This window comes from Hibiscus syriacus, unplaced genomic scaffold (genome assembly GCF_006381635.1).
Source record: "Hibiscus syriacus cultivar Baekdansim isolate YM2019G1 unplaced genomic scaffold, ASM638163v2 tig00112738_pilon, whole genome shotgun sequence".
Classification (NCBI taxonomy): Eukaryota; Viridiplantae; Streptophyta; class Magnoliopsida; order Malvales; family Malvaceae; genus Hibiscus; species Hibiscus syriacus.
Genome location: NW_024063392.1, coordinates 10,428,103 through 10,439,995, shown reverse-complemented (window position 1 = coordinate 10,439,995; position 11,893 = coordinate 10,428,103). Strand labels below are relative to the sequence as shown.

General features: G+C 32.2%; 1 pseudogene; it reads left to right on the top strand.

The window, feature by feature from the left end:
* Positions 1-4,898: 4,898 nt before the first annotated feature.
* Positions 4,899-11,461, top strand: LOC120182997 (annotated as a pseudogene).
* Positions 11,462-11,893: the final 432 nt, after the last annotated feature.

Sequence of the window (11,893 nt, the reverse complement as noted above, 5' to 3'; positions counted from 1 at the left end):
GCTGAAAATCGATAATAAAGACTAAGGTAATAAATTTTAATAAATACAAGGAAAATGAACATAAAATAAAGTATTGATAAAGATAGGATGACTTAGCCAAATTAGGGTTTATTGCCAAATCATGGAGATGGTGGCGTATATTATATTGATAATGAAGACGGATATAATGGAAATAGGTTGAAAAACATCCTATCAAACCCTCCTAGTCGTAATGAAATGGAAAACTCGATAAATGGCTCTAACCAGCCCTTCTAATCACAATGAAGAGGCAAATCAGATTATGAAGATCTCTCTCACAAAGAACTTGAAAAGAACTTAATGAAAAGAATATTCGAAGGCACAAGTAATCAACACTTGCAAAGATAATTTCTCAATATATTGTATTCAAGAAAAAATGTGTTTACAAAGTTGAATAAAGCCTCTTTTGTATAGAGATGAGTTCTAAAAGTCCTAGATAGTTAATGAATAAAAGTAATAATAAACTAAACATGTTCTAATTCTAATTCCTAATAAATAATAATAAACTAAGAATAATGTTTTAACTCAATCTTAATTCCTAATAAAATAATAAATCTAATCCTAAAAGATAATAGGTCATCCTATATTAAATTATATTACAAATAACCAATAAAAATATTGAAAATTCGTAATAATTACAAAATCTCGTATTAATTTCGTATAGAATTTCTGCATGTGATGTCTTCACTAAATTGAATGTATCTTGAGTTCCTGATATCGGATTGATGCTATTCAAGAACCATTGGAAAGCTCTAGAAGACATGTCAACCAAATAACATCATGAAGTCACAATTATGCTTCTATGTTGTTCTTCTTTTCCAATGTTTGGTCGTGTGGATCAATTGGAAGCATTAGTCCACATTCCTTTGATGTGAGCCTTGTGATGCATGTATCAAATAGCTTTTTCAATTGGTAGTTTCGGAGGTAAGGGGGAAACACCTTTTCCTTCCACTATTGGTTTTTCATATTATGTATCCTTCATTGATATGTTTAGCAGACACACTTGGAAATATTTGCTTAAGAAGAAATGTGAGATAATGCAATGTTTTCTTAATTTTTATGAGTTGGTTGAACTTCAATTTGGACAAAAAAAATGAAGGCATTGCATAGCGATGGTAGGGGTGAATATCAAGCTCTCAAAGGTTGGTTTCTTGCTCATGGAGTTCAACATCGAATTTCATGTCCAAGCATTTCTGAGCATGATGGAAAGGATGAACGTAAACATAAGCACATGCTTGAGATAGGACTAACCTTGCTGACACAAGCTACTTTCCTTTGAAGTTTCAGAGCCATGCATTCACGTTAGTTGTGTACTTGATAAATTGATTTCCAATTGAAGTATTGGCATTAAAGTCTCCGTTTGAGATGCTTTATCAAAAATCACCTGATTACTCATGTATGAGGGTGTTTGTTTGTGCATGATTTTCACTTCTTCGACCTTTCAATCATCACATACTTAAATTTCGGTCATGGTTGTCTGTCTTTTTGGGATATAGTTCTTGTCTTAAAGGTTATAAGTTCTAGGACGAAAATGGTAGAATATTCATTTCTCACCATGTTATTTTTTTATGAAATAATGTTCCTGTATAGTTTTGCAATAATAAGCGCAATCATCTTGATGTAAGCTCAAGTTCGAATAGCATGTTACCTATTGTAGTTAACTAGGGAGGTAACCTTAGTTTTAATGGAGGTTTTGATGAGGTAGGTTTAGTTCTAGCAGTAAGCATGTCTCCTATCACGAGAATGAGATACATGCCTTATGGTGGTTCACTCGATGAAGAGAGTGGCTTTGCCTGTTGTGGATAGTGAGCCTATCTATTCTGACGTACATGCGCGATACGAGACTGATTGTTCTTTACTCATTGGTGAAATAGAAGGCTTGGTTGCTTCACACACAATTTTGCCCAATATAGAAATGCGAGTGTCACCTGCTTTGGGTAGTGAGCATGTTTCTGGTTTACCGGATGGTGACCAAGGGGTGCATGTTTCTAGTTTTCCTGATGGTGTGGGTTAAATCTTTGCTTAACGAGTTGCGTGTTGTTCCTCATGAAAAAGCTACATTGTGGTGTGATAATTCAAGTGTTGTGGCTGTGAATGCTAACCCAACGCTTCACTCCAAATTCATGCACGTTGAACTCGACTTGTTTTTTGTTCAGAAGATGGTTGCCAAGAGGAAGTTGCAGGTCCAGGAGGTTCCAGCTATTGAGCAGGTTCCTGATGTGATGACTAAACCTTTGTCTGCACCATTTTTTCTTAAGCATAGGCAGAGATTGTTAGTCTTGCAGCTCAAGGATTCGAGTGTTGAGAAGTTCTTCGAGGGCCAAGAAGCAAGGTGAATGTAGAAGAATGAAGTTCTTCGAGGGTGGGGAAGCAAGATGAATGTAGAAGAATGAAGTTATTCACGGGTCGAGAAGCAAGGTGAATGTTATGGTCTAGGCTGTTTGCATGTGTTGCATGGTTTTGCATGCCTGGAATAATTGGCATGTTTTCTGTTGAGAGTTTGTTACAATTCAGTTAGTATTTGTTTTTATGTAACAGTGTAACTGTCTTGGTTGTAGGTTTTGTTTAAATAAATGGTTTTATGACTTTGCAGGATATATTTTTCTCAATCAAGTTTTCGGAGAAGTTTTCTTATCTTCTTCTTTAATTATTCCCTTTCTCTTTAGATAGATGTAGCTATCTCAACAAGACGAAATTTATTATAAGTTTAATAATGTAAATTCCAACATTGCTGGTATGCCCTAAGTAAAAGGTCTTGAAGGGAAAGTGGAATATATTACGACTTAAAAATTTGATCAAGAAGCAAATAGAAAATTTTTAGCCCAAATGATTTTGATTGGTGAATTGTTTTTCAAGTTTGTCGAGAGAGCGGAGGTTTTAGAAAAATTTTATTTGTGATATGCCCTAAGTTTCAAAATTCTTCTAGACTCACTATAACTAGGGATGTTTATCAATTGTACTTAGATGAAAGGGTTAAGTTATAACAATATTTGAAAAGCTTATGTTCTAGAATCTATTTAACTATTGATGCATGTACTGTTTTATAAAAAATCAATTATATGCATCTTATTATTCACTTTATTGTAAATGATTGAAAGTTGAATAAAAAATTATAAATTTTTGTCACAATCATAAAGAGGTTGGAATGATGATTAAGAATTGCTTGTTTAATTGGGAGATTGAAAATTATTCATTGCTATTGTTAATAATGTAAATTCCAACACTGTTGGTATTAGTTGTTTAAGAAAAGAATTTAGTTCTGGAGAATTGTATTGCAATGATAAATATATCTATATAAGAAACATGACACATATGGTGAATTTATTGTTGTTGAAAGTTTAAAAGATGAATAAATTTGTTGTACGTGTTAGGAATTATAAAATAAGTGAGCTAATATCTGGTTGGATTGAAAAGATTTATGGACTATATTAAGGTGAAAAAGATATACAATAAAAAATGTTATGTCTTGATGTTTGTACTAGGTGGAATTCAACATACTTAATATTGGATATTGCTCAGAATTTTGAAAAAGCTTTTGGGAGATTCAAGGAAGAAGATATAAAATTTAGGGCTGAATTTGAGTTAAATAAGGGTTAGTCAACTACAAAAATTGGGATAATGTTAGAAACTTGAGGAAATGTTTTGGAACACATTTATGAAGTTGCTTTGTGAGTTTCAAGAACTTCTTATATTACATCCAATATTGTTTTGATGAGCTTACTTTAATTAATATCCCATTATTAGATGCTCAATCAAATGTTGATATTGATTTTAGTGTTATGACTATGAGGATGAAAAATAAATATTATATAATATTGGGGTGACATTAACAAGATAAATATGCTTCTATTTGTTGCTTGTATTCTAGACCCTAAGTAAAAATTAAGTTATCTGGAATTTACACTTAATGGAATATTCTGAAAAATCTTTTGAAGTGATACAAAATTTGAAGAATACTTTGCTTGAATTGTATGATGAGTATAAATCTCAAGTTTGTAAAAATTGTAACCAATCAAATGGGGGCAAAATATGCTTCTTTAAGTGATCTACAACAAAAAGTGAAACTGCTCGTGAAAATTATATATAAAAACGTATCATTGAAAATAGTGGTGAAAAACAAACATTTGAATTGGACAAATATCTAGGAAAAGCAAACATCTCAATAGACCTCGATTATTAGCTCTTTTAAAGATGACCAAAGATGTGTTAGATATGTAGTTTTTTATTGTAGCTTTGCAATCTGCATTTATACCGGAGGAGTGTACTTGATTAATTTAGGAGTTCTTTCACTCCTAAAATGATACAAACCCTTATGTGTACTCAAGATTATACTTGAAATTCATCAACGGAAGAAAAGATTAAGAAGATTGAAAAACAAATTCAATAGCTTGAAAAGATTGATAATTGATAATAGTATGTTGATATATTTATTTATTAATTTTGATTTAATAAATATAATTATTTTTTTAATAGTATATCACACCATGACATTAACTTTTAGTTATTTAACTTTTTAGAATCATCTTAGAATGCATTGGATTTTACCCTCAATTCATTAGCTCATAAGCTTATATACTGTGAGATTGTGAGTGAGTTGAAGGAAAGTATGCATTCTAATCTTTTAGTTTGTATTATATATAATTGAATTTGTTAGTGTATATTTTAGTTCATTTTTATTGATACGATATATGTTTTTCATAGGGATTATGCAAATGATGTTTTTTTTGGAAAGATTTATCGATGCAGATTAAGAATTTTTAAGAGTGGACACAATTACCTATATAAATATACTAGTGTTTGTCCTAGCTTGATTTATGAGTGCTCATGTTGAATTGAATCATGATGATTTTTGAACTACTAATGTCTGGAGGCTGGAATGTATGGAACTTCTTTTCTCTTTCTTTTTTGTTTTATGTTTGAAAGTTGTGTGGTATGAATTTTTTATAGATGCAAACAGGTTTCTTAATGAAATGACTACTGTTATTTTAAAAATAAAAGAATATATTATAAATTTTGGTTAATCGGTTAACTAATTGAATTAGTCGAATTTTATTTGGTTCGATTAAAAAGTTTTAAAAAAATTGAATCTATTAATGGTTAAAAAAATTGTTAAAAAAATTTAAATAATTCGATTTGATCGGTTAACCGAAATAACCAATTAGACCACTAATATTGAGTTTGGTATTCTATAGTGTGCGGATGTGACTTTTGTTCATCGTTGGGAAGTGTATAATTGTTTTGTAAACTAAATATGTATGATCATTCTTAGATTAAAGATTAGACGGATTCAGAGGGCCCCTATAACTTATCTACCTCCTGAACCCACAATTTTGTATGCAATTCAGGTGGAGGCTTTCATTTTGTTGGAATTCTTTTTAGGAGTAAATTAATTTCTTGGCAAATTGAGGGACGTGTCCTCTAGAAATGAAACGACATGGCTCGTCAAAACGACAGATGAAAACAGGTTAAGAAACAAATGAAGAATGACATGAGACGTGGCACCTATCCACCAAGTTGCACATGCAGTTTTATATAATCTAACCAACCTCCCAATATTCTCCATACCTTTTCTGATACATACGTTCTCCACCCTTTCTCACCCTAGTGCTGCTCTCTGTTCTATATATTTATTGTCTGATCAATTATACATATAACATGTGTGCTGTAAATGCTTCAAGTGGGCACAAACAATGGGGTGCAAAAGCAACATTTGACCACCACTGTGGTGGGGGATTCAGTACAATGGTGAAATATTAATCCACTTTGATCCATAGGGTAAACACGGCAGCCGATGCGAAGGCAACCTTACTGTAACTTATGGTCCCATAATTTTAGATTGTGTGAACGAAAAGAAAATATATTTCTCTCTTCATTCCTTTTCCTGTCAGAGATTTTGAACATTCAACTACAAGGCACATGATTTTTTGCTACAAATATTGAGATTGATGGGGATGAACTGTCGGAGCCAACAATTTGGGGACCATCTTTTATTTGTAGTGAAATAAAAAGACAGGAATTGTTTGTTTTAAATACAAACAAGCCTATTATGATGAAAATGACAAAAAGCCAATACGTATACTGATACGTGGCAGTAACCCACAGCGGGAGAGAGGATCAATAAATACCAAACTCTTCTTGCTTCAGGTGACTACAAAACCTCCCCCATCATTTCAACCACTTCAAAATTTTCTGTTTGTCCTTATCATGTCAAGCCTTAAGCAAAGAAATAATATTTTGGCGAAATGCATCAAAAGTCCTTCTACTTTTAAAAAAAACTAATGTAGTCATCGTATTATTTTTTCTCTTAATGTGGTATTCTAACTCAGAAAATAAACTCAATGTGCTTATTTTATCAACGTTTTTCATCATTTAATCATTATGGTAATGATGTGACAATTCACAATGCTAACGTGACAACTTACAGTGTTGACGTGATGGTCTACCGATAATAACATAGCAGTCAATCTGTCATATTTAAATTACTAATTTAGTTCATCTGTCATGTTATCCTTACGTTATCAACCACTGTAGACGGTTACGTTAATACTGTGAACCGTCACATTAACACCGTGAACTACCACATCAGTACTGTAACGATCAAATAATATAAAACTTTGGTCAAATAGTCACATTAAATTTACTTTTTAAATTGAAGGATTATATTAAGAGAAAAAAATAATACAAAGATCACATTAATTTTTTTCAAAAATACATAAAACTCCGATGTCTTCTTGCCTAAATCTCAGTTTGGACTTTTTAAATATACATCTTAAATCAGTTAAGTTAAAGTTCAAATGGTATATGAAATTCTTCCTCTTTGTAATACCCTAATTTTATCTCACTACTTCAAATTAAATCAAGGATGATTGAAGACCAATTGAAGATGTTCGAAGACCAATTTGAAGTCATTTGGTATCATTTTACTTCAAGTGACAGGGGTGAAATATAATTCATCGAATTTTACGTTTGATGAGCATGGAGAAATTTTTTATGCTCAATTGAGTATTTAGGGTCCAAATCAAAGTCTTCATTGTTCAGTATAAAACCCAATTTATGGCCTCTTAGTATTATAATTATTATTTAAATCCAAATGTCAAAATGGGTTAAAAGTCCAAAAATTAAATGCACACAATAAAAGTCCATAAGACCAAATGTCCATTAAATACCCAATACATCTCAAAGCCATGTACAATCACCAAGATGGTCCCCCTTTGCACCTCTGGTCAGCCCGTACAGCAGCACTAAATCCGCAACAGTAGCACCAAATCCATGGCAGCAACTCCCTTAGGGTGGGTCCTTTACTTTGTGCTTAGAGTAAGACCTTGTGGATGCAGTTCTAGGGAACTATATATGGAGTATTCTGATGGAGGATATTACAGTGATTTAAAAAAATAAAATATTACTATTTATAATCTATGATTTTATTTATTTTGGTTTCGTGGGAAATTACTAGACATTCTATTTCGATCTTCTAAACCTGGTCCTCTGAACTTTTCCTCTAAACTGTAAGCTTCCTGTCTTTTACTTGAAGAAACATCAGTGGAACATCAGCTCATCACAAAAATCTGCAGAAGCCTGAATCAATAAGGAAATTTTTATGCTTGCCTATTATCTTCATGTTCTTCAACATCACTTGGTAGTTTTGTATTAACGAGCTTCCCTAAGCGCACTCTTTTACTTACCATTTTCAGGTTAAAAGAATTGATTCAGTGCTGCTATCGACATCTGTAATGGGAGTTCCTTTGGCTTAGGTTGAAGAGTATGATACAAGTGTAATTAGGGGGCATGTAGGTCACATTTGATTTTTTTATACCGAGTCTGAAACTTGTATGATTTTAATTATTTTTTTAATATATAATAGTTTATGAACTGTTATTTTAATTATTTTATGATTTTACGCGTTTTAAAAGAAATTTTAATTTTTTTTGAATTTTTACTATGGGTCACTTCGGTAGCCCTAATGTGACACCTCAGATTGAATCGAGTTACTTGTATCGATCTGAGGGTGTTACACAAACAAATAGTAAATACAATCAAACATTGTTATCGAAGAATGACTGACAAATGTTATCAATACAAACATAAAAATATATATAACAATGATAATTTATTAACAAATTAATATTATTATAATTCAATCACGACTTATTTTAGATAATTATAAGTATCGATTAATATTCAAACTCGTCAAAACATATATAGTTCATAATAAATCAAATAAGCATTATCCTCATATAAAAAAATAACATCAAATTTTTTTTATTTGATTGTAAACATAACATCAAATCTAGATCTAAAATTTGAAGATTATAATCAAAATATATAAGGTAACTTTATTGTTAATCAAAACTAACCAAATCAAACCATTATATTCCCCCGAAATATATATGTTTGGGCAAAGAGAGGGACTAAGGTGGCGAGGAAAGAGAAACAAATAATGGCCGCTGCTGACTGTCTCAGCTGTTCATATTTGTTCATACTGAAATAGCTAAAACTAGAGAAATATGGATACTAGAAGTTACAAACATTATGGTCCATTGGAATTTGTAGAAAACATGGGAGGAGGGAACATGCTCGACACCTGACTTACCAATGATTCAAATAAATGGCACCCCAAATCATCAATGTCTTTCCCCCCATTCAAATTTTGTTACCTGACATTAATATAAACCGAAATTTCATTTCAACAACACAAACCCTAATTATTTCTAGTAATTGTTCTCATTTGCATGCCTACAAGCTGATGCTATTTGATGAGGATTTTGCCAATGATCTAGCTGTAGATATTGAATGCAAATGCCTGAAACTAAAACCTCTTTCTTTCCTTTCCCTATCTTTTTAGAAAAAGAAGTAGGGGGTTTCAATTTAAAAAAAGAAGTGGTTTTTCTTTAAACACAATCAAGATGACTACTGAACTAAAAAGTGTCCAAGCTTGGCTAAATGCACTATTCAACTGTAAAAAGGCTAAAATTTTCCTGTCAAAAAGAAACCAACTTTTTCTTATTCTGATTTTAATTTGGAGATTTCCCCAATAACTAAAAAGGAAAAGAATCAAGTAATAAACAGTGGATCTGTGTGTACACATATTTGAAAGTAGAAAACTTAATGAAAAACTTATACCTAAAATTAATTTTTTTTATGTTTAAAGAATGTTTTGTTAAAAATAAATATCTAATATTTTTTTGGTTACATTTTTATATATATTACTAAAAAATTGTTCATTGATATGTGTTCCATTCAGATTTTTTTAAAAATATTTTTTTTAAAAATATTTTATTTTAAATAAAAAAATATAAATGTAATATATGTCATCTAACAATTTTTTAACGATAAACTCTAAAAAAACATTAAATATTATTTTTACAAAAAATATTAAAACATCATAGATCAATTTTAATATAATTTAAACATTTATTTTTATCATCCTATAAATACAAAGGTTAAAAGAAGATATCCCCTAAATATATTTGTCACTAAATTGATGCATACAAAGGTTAAAAATCGTACCAATTAACCGTTTTCTATAATCATTATAATAAAAAATCTATCACAATAATTTTTTTCACTGCCCTATCTGGCCATTTTTGCCCATAATGCCACGTGCAAGTTGCAACTCTTTGTTTTGACCGTGTTCCCACCGAGAACCGAGAAAAGTTGGTGCTTCTGCTCTTTGTCATTTTGCACTTAGCACACGAAAGAGAGGCTCAAAGAATCAAATGGTAGGTTTTTAGGGTTTTGGAGGACATGGGCTTTTACTAAACAGAATATAATAAAAAAATTCTTTGAGTTAAAATATTGATTTTTTGTTTGTAAATAATCTTGCTTTACACTGTAGTAGACTACAATGACGTACAAAAAGAAAAGCAGTGCAGCTCTTTAAATGAGTCCAACCCACAAAGTAGCAGTTGCCAGTCGGCGTTTCTCTTTTCTTGCACCCTTCTCTTCTCTCTCTTGCTGCAATAATGGTGAGTCCAGTTTCTTAGCCCTTTCTCGTTTTTCAAAATTCAAGCAACACAACCATGGTAACTGTTCCTTTTCTTTATTTTGTTTCTGGGTTTATCACACTTCATTTGTTACATATTTAAAAAAGCTAACTGAATTAGGGTTTTTCTTTTACAAAACAGTTGTTTTCATCACATCTACCTCGTTGGCTTCAAGTTCTTCTGACTGAGAAGTTCTTCAATGCTTGCATAATTCATGAAGATGCAAAGAAAAACGAGAAGAATATATTGCTTGGATTGTTGTATCAGTATTTGCCCTAACTGCTTGTCCCCTCACAGCTCTCACAGGTTCTTACAGGTCCACTTCAAAATTCACCATTTTTTTGTTTTTAATTTCCCTTTTCTTCTTGTTCTTCCTTCCAACTCCTTTTGTCATTTTTTCCAGATAAGAAGGTATGTTCATGATGCTAATTGTGTCCAAGTAAGTCATAATTCGGATACTAAAAAAGCATCCCCCTTTAAAAAAAACATTTTCTTTTCATGGGGCACTTTCTCTCTCTGCATGCATAGCTAACCATGAAAAGTCTTTGCTTTAGAATTCAAATTATGTAATCATTTCTTCTACTTTTCAGCTTGATTATCAATCATCTACTGTATACTTAACCATCATATAAAACAACAGTGTTGATATTCAACAAAAAAGAGCTGGATTTTCCAACAACAAAAAAGATTGAATTATGAAAGAAGTCGGTATATTTTTGCTATACTCACTGCTGCTTCTTTTATATGCTTAGTCATACATAACGAACAGCGCAAAAGTGATATTTATAAACCAAAGGCCACAAACAAGGCAGTTCAGAAGCTCCGGCAACTACTGCAGCACCTGCGACAGAAGCCTGCAAGACCCTTATCTCTTTTGTTCTCTCTCCTGCAAGGTTCCATCTTTTTTTTTTCTTTTTCTTTTTTCATTTTCCCCAAGCTCCATAATTATTGCTCATTGTTATATTCCCAGAAGGTTAATCGTCTGTTAAGAATAGAAGATGGGGTTTCGAAGTTCATGTTCGAGTGCAATTTCTTACCTTTAGCGGAGGCGGGATCGGAGGATGGATTGGTGACACCGGACTCGGTCCTCGAACCAGACGGTTCGACCAAGACATCTTCCGGGTCTGGAGTGTACGGCGAGCTGTCGCTGAAATCCACTGCCACGACGGAGATCGTGAGAAAGAAACGGAGTAGCTTAGAATATTGTCGTCTTACATGCCCTCCGACAGTATCTGAAGTTCCGGAAAGTTTGATGAACCGGAGGAAGAAGACTCCACAACGAGCTCCGCTATATTGAATTTGTTCTTTTTTCTCGGTGGAAGATGGATAGATAGAGAGGTAAGGGGGATTGGGACATTATTGGTATTTCGTAATTTCAATTTTCAAAAGTTCATTTACATATAAAGAAGAAAACCATCTCCCAAATCCCAATTTTGTTCATGTAAGTTCTTTTCTCTCTCTCTCTCTCTCTCTCTCTCTCCCCCCCCCCTCTCTCCCTCCTATTGCAAATAATTTTTATTTTAATTTGACAGTTATAGAGAGGTAAGGGGGATTGGGACATTATTGGTATTTCGTAATTTCAATTTTCAAAAGTTCATTTACATATAAAGAAGAAAACCATCTCCGAAATCCCAATTTTGTTCATGTAAGTTCTTCTCTCTCTCTCTCTCTCTCTCTCTCCCCCCCCCTCTCTCCCTCCTATTGCAAATAATTTTTATTTTAATTTGACAGTTACATTATTATAGCAAATAATGTATACGGAGAGTGGTCTATTATTTATCTTATGGGGTGAATTTGTTCTTCGATAGTAGGGATAGATGAGATAAAGATTGATAGTGAATTGTGTGTATTTTTACCTAAAATATCAATTTTTAACATTTTCAATAAAAGTG